Genomic DNA, 6180 nt, shown 5'->3' with positions numbered 1-6180 from the left:
AACTCCACAAGAAGACTCCTTGAACTAATCAACAAATTCAGCAGTGTGGCTGAATACAAAATCAATATCCAAAAATCCAAAGCATTCCTATACACAAACAACAAACAGACTGAGAGAAAAATTAATGAAAATATACCTTTGAAAATAACATCCAAGAAATTGCAATATGTAGGAATTAATCTAACAAAAGAAGTAAAAGATCTATTCAATGAAAACTACAGTACTCTGAAAAAAAGAGATCGAAGAGGATTTCAAAAAATGTAAAGATATCTCTTGTTCATGGATAGGAACAACCAACATTATGAAAATGGCCATACTACCCAAATTGTTGTACAGATTCAATGCAATTCTCATTAAACTACCATTAGCATACCTCACAGATCTCGAGAAAACATTCCTCAAATTCATCTGGAACCAGAAGAGACTCAGACTAGCAAAAGCAATCCTGGGCAACAAGGACAAGTCAGGTGGAATTATAATCCCTGACCTGAAATTATACTACAAAGCCACTGTAATAAAATCAATCTGGTACTGGCTAAAAAATACACTGAACAATAAATGGAACAAACTGGAGGACACAGATACAACCACAAACACATTCAGCCACCTAATCTTTGATAAACAGGCCAAAGAAACTCACTAGAAGAATGATAGCCTCTACCATTAAAAATGGTGCTGGAAAAATTGGCTTGCCATCTGCCAAAGACTGAAAATAGTCTATCACCATGCACTAAACTCAAGGCAAAATGGATCACAGATCTCAATATTAAACCAGAAACACTAAATCTATTGAAAGAGAAAGTAGGTAAAAACGTTGAAGACTTAGGCATAGGCAGAGAGTTCATGAACAAAAACCAAACTGCCTGGGAAATACTTCAAAGAATCAACAACTGGGATCTCATCCTACTGAAAAGTTTCAGCACATCTAAAGAAATCACCAGCAGAGTAAAAAGAAAGCTCATAAATTGGGGAAAAAAATTTAGCTGACTGTCCCTTGGACAAAGGTCTCTATCTAGAACATATAAGAATTAAAAAACATCAGCCCCCCTACCAAATTCAAAGACCTAATCGAAAAATGGGCAGCTGAGAGGAATACACACTTCTCAGATAAAGACATAGAAATGGCAAAAAAATACATGAGAAAATGTTCAACATCATTAGTCATTCAAGAAATGCAAGTTAAAATAACAATGAGATTTCATCTCACCCCAGTAAAGAATGGCTAGCTTTATGAAATCAACCAATGACAAATGCTGGCAAAGCTGAGGAGAAATAAGAACTCTTCTCCACTATTGTTGGGAATGCAGACTGTGAAACCACTGTGGAAATCCGTTTGGAGACTCCTCAGGAAACTAGGTCTAGAGGTCCCATTCATTCCAGTTATTCCTCTTCTGGGTGTTTTTCCAGAAGATCTGAAAACATCATATCACAGCACTATATGCACCCATGTTCATAGCAGCACAATTTGTAATTGCTAATTGTGGAAGCAATCCAAATGTCCATCCACTGAGGACTGGTTAAAAAAATTGTGGTACTTTTATATAATGGAATATTACTCAGCTATAAAGAAAGATAAACTCGAGGCCTTTATAGGTAAATGGTCACAACTAGAGACCATAGTCATAAGTGAAATAAATCAAACCTGCATGTGCAAGCACCGCATTGTCTCACCAGTGTAAGACCTGAAAGAGTGAATAGAACTAGGAGTTATGATAGACATTGTGAAATGAAAGGAAAATGTTCAAAACTAAAGAGCAACTGGGGTGTGGGAAAGGAAAAGGGAAAGACAGGGAAATTATTAAATATGTATATACAGGATGGTTACCATAGTTGTACTACTGTCTTCTGTTGCTTTACTGAAAGGAACAGTTAATGAGGATTTATTTGAACAGTCTCGCATGTCTCTATTTGTTCTCCTGAGAAACCACTTTGAAGTTATCAATTAGTAATACAACAACCATGGTTAATTTCCTACAACTTTGTCTGTAACTGTTTTATTTATATTGTTCTTATGCTATTTTGTAAATGGATGTCTGTCTGTTACTGTGTTTTCCTTCTTTTATTTTTTAAAATATAAAATAAATGAATTGTAAATTTTAAGGGGTGGAATGATCTTGGGCCTAGGAAATATTTTTATGAAGGGGTTCTTACTGATGATTGGTAAAACACAACTTATATGTCTTCTGTCTTTTGTTCACAGTCATTGAGACTTTGTTCAACATACATTACAGTGAGTTTTAGACTTGCTCAAGATTGTCCGTTGTGATTACTTTACTGTCAGCAGTACGTGTTTAGGAAGAGATGACTTTGATATACATGCAAGACATACATCATGTTTCCATGTTGTGCATCACATGTATCTTTTAACATCCTGTGAGAAAAGATTCTGATAATAACCTACATGTTAAAAGGTCTCACATGAAATGCAGTCTGTGGCAACCTCTCTTCCAGCAGTCCCTAAATTATAGATATCCTGCTTGAATTTATTCATACTTGCCATCTTCTCTCTTAGCACTGTTAAATATTAGGCCTTAAATACAAGGCCAATAAAAATATTTTGTCTCTCAACGTGCAAATGACAATTCCTTTATGGAAGTTTTACCATCTTGTTTTTGTTTTTTTTTTTTTTTGGTTTTTCTCCGGTACCGGGAACCGAACTCACGACCTTGCGCTTGCCAGGAAGGCGCTTTTGCCGCTGAGCTAAATCCCCAGCCCCTATCATCTTGATATAATGAATCACCCACTGTGTCCCTAAAGAATGTTGGTTATAATTTAGTTTAATGCTTAATAAATCTTTTAATAATCTTTTGTTTTTGCAAGTTCATCTCTTCATTATATTTCAACTAACTTGAATAAAAAGTCCATTATTCATTTAAGCATCACCTGAGGCCAATATCTAATACATTTCCAATGAATGGTTTCTTAATTTAATGAGTTCTTCTCTTTAATATATTATTTTATTGACTAGAGTCACAAACTTGAAAATTTAATTATTCTTTTATAAAAGTCCAAATTGGAAATATTTGTTCTCTTAATTTGAACATCACCTTTGAGAAAATAATGCTATACTATTCATAGCAAGGTTTATTATCTCTGATGATAATAGTCTGATATGCAAACTCCATGGTAAAATAAAACATTTAGACCTTCTACATAAAACCATGTCTCTTTGTCCCACTATATTTTTTGTTTTTTGTTTTTTGTTTTTTTTGTTTGGTTTTTCTCCGGTACCAAGAACTGAACTCACGACCTTGCGCTTGCCAGGCAGATGCTTTGCCGCTGAGCTAAATCCCCAGCCCCCTGTCCCACTATATTTTCTTGACAAACAAATACACTTGGGAGCTAAAAATAAATTTTTTCTCATATGTAAAATTTTAGGACAGGCATGGTGGCACACGCTCTAATCTAGCACTAAGGAGGCTGAGGCAGGAGTATCACTGTGAGTTTGAGGCCAGCCTGGGTTGCAAAGTGAATTCAAAGCCAGCTTGAACTATACAATGAGATTCTGTCTCAAAACAATAACAACAACAACAAAAATACTTTGCTATTGTGTGTAGTAGAATTACATAAATTAGAAATTCTAAGTCTAGATACCATCAGGTTCACAGAAATAATAGCCTCACAGATTAGAAACACCTACAAATTTTAAAGAAGTCAACTATTGCAATCTTTTCAGACAAATAATAATTCATATTTCTTTTTGAAAAGATAAATATTTATTGTTATAAATAAAAAAGTTAACATAATATCTTTCTATTTTGTATGTAAAATTTTGTATGACATATGCACAAAATTATTTCCTCACTTTTTACAGTAGTTTTTCCAGGAATCCTTATGATCAGAGTTCTTTTTCTCAAATGTTGTCTATTATGAGCTTCACTAATTTTATGATGCTTTAAAAGCTGAACAAAAACAATTTTATGTTTAGCTATACTACAAACATACACATGTATGTATTTGTCAATTTATACAAGTGACCCAAAATAGTAGGATGGAAACATATGTTTTGGAATTTGAAAGAAAATAAAGTATAATTGTGAAAATTTTTTCTGGGAATACTGTTTTATTCTATGTAGACAAAATCAATTTTCTTAACAATCTTGTTTACTCACTGAAATATTCAAAAGAACATAATAGGGTTTAAGTATCTCCCTACTAATGGAAATGGAGACTAGAAATTGCTTCTTTAACACTGTTTCATCAAGAACCTTTTAAAAGAGGGGAATGGTGGTACATATCTGTAATCCCAGCACTTGGGAGGCTGAGGCAGGAGGGTCATTGTGAGTTTGAGACCAGCCTGGGCTACAAAGTGAGCTCAAGGCCTCTTTAACTGCACAGCAAGACCATGTCTCAATAAAGAGAAAAAAGGAAAAAGAGTCTTTAAACTACCATTAGTCAACATTGAGATACACTCACCTTGAACAGAACAAGGCCTGCTATTAGTATCTTCAAAATGCTTGGAAAATACCAGACTTTGTTGAATTAAATCTGAGGCACTTACAATGAGGAAAAATTTGACTATTTAAAGAAACTGGAGGGTCAAAATTTCCAACTCATAATTTAGTCTAACAGTTTAGGTGATCTCAATTACAGCAATGAATGTAGAGAGTTGTAAGGAATACTTTTACAATTCATACCTTAAGCAGCTTAAATTCTATTACATTCCTTATATACACCAGTGAGAGGAACCCCTTCAAGTGGGTTGAGCTTGAGGTGTGTTCTTTATTTTCAGAAATTTTTTTATCTTTTACTTGGAATGAGATTCTTTGGCTGACTATTCTGGGGTTGAAATAACAGTGGAAAAGAATATTACCCAAAGATTCTGCACCCCTTCATGGAGCACCATGGCTTAGGACTTGAATGTCCTCCATAGGTCTATGCATTAATTGTTTGGCCAACAGCGTGGTGGCATTGGAAGGCATTGGGACCTTGAAGAGGCAGGGGTTACTGGGAAGTTTCTAAGTCATTAGGGAAGTTTCCAGAAGAGGTATTGAGCAATGAGGCCAACCAACCATGAATCGGAATCTGAAAAGCAAAAACAAAATAAACTAAAATGAACATTTTTCTCTTTACAAGTGAGTTATCTCATATGCTTGTTATACTTCAGATTGCTGACTAACACAGTGAAGAAGTCTCAGTACTTTCTTGGTTGTATGCTACAGAGTTGTTTCTTACATTAGAACTACAACTCCGGTATTGTCTCTTTTATTGTCTGTATTTCAGATTCAGTATTATTTAAGGAGTTGCCATTTATGCTATATTGGCAAGAGCTGGACTGTGATGACTTCATGGTGCACCAACTCTTAGTTAAATTGTGTGCCAGACCTCCTTTCTAATGTCTATAGAAATAATGGGCTACTAAACATACTGTTTTCTAAGTGTTAGAACCCCCAAAGTATCCAGCAACCACTGGTAGTAACACCTCCTTGTATTCAAATAAAACTAATCAATGTGTTCTATAAAGAATTTTTGGATGGAATTAAAGTCCTCATTTAACACTATCTTAGAGTGGTTACCTTATATGTACCTGATTATCATTTACAAGCTCTTAAAGGAGTTTTTTTACACCGAAATTAAAGAAAAGCAGACACAGGCCCACCTGCTGCCACAGCACTGGCTCATGCCCCTAGGGCTCCTGCTTGATTATGACTTTCAGTTAATTAATTCTATAATTAATTAACAAATTAAGTCTACAGAATTTGCATTTTTGAAAAGTATACACTGTTGTTTTAGTAGTGTGTGTTTGTGTATGTATTTTTTATTTGTACTATTTAAGCCTTGCTGATAAGAAATTTTACCTCAAAATAATGACAGACTAATAAACTTGTTAAAACAATCGTTGTTCTATTTCCAGTGGGAAGAATAGCATCATTTTCCACGGTATTATTAGGATCAAAGAGTTACTCAAATTATTGTCTTTGGATTCCTAAAAGACAATGAGGCTTAATAGAATTTTTTAAGGTCCTGTTAAGACCATAGTATGCTGAAAATATCAAAATTTCAATCTTTATTTTATATACTTAACCTGTTACTCATAGCTTAGCTTACCTTTAAAAAGCACAGAATACTTACATTATCCTAATATTGGGGAAAATCATATAATGCAAAAACACACTTTTAACAAAATGTGATTTTAACATTATATGGAACTTATTAAATAGTGTACTGAAAGTAAAAATT

The sequence above is a fragment of the Chinchilla lanigera genome, unplaced genomic scaffold (assembly GCF_000276665.1).
Source record: "Chinchilla lanigera isolate Chin_1 unplaced genomic scaffold, ChiLan1.0 scaffold00003, whole genome shotgun sequence".
Classification (NCBI taxonomy): domain Eukaryota; kingdom Metazoa; phylum Chordata; class Mammalia; order Rodentia; family Chinchillidae; genus Chinchilla; species Chinchilla lanigera.
The sequence above is the reverse complement of the archived record's forward strand: the minus strand, read 5'-3'. Positions refer to the sequence as shown.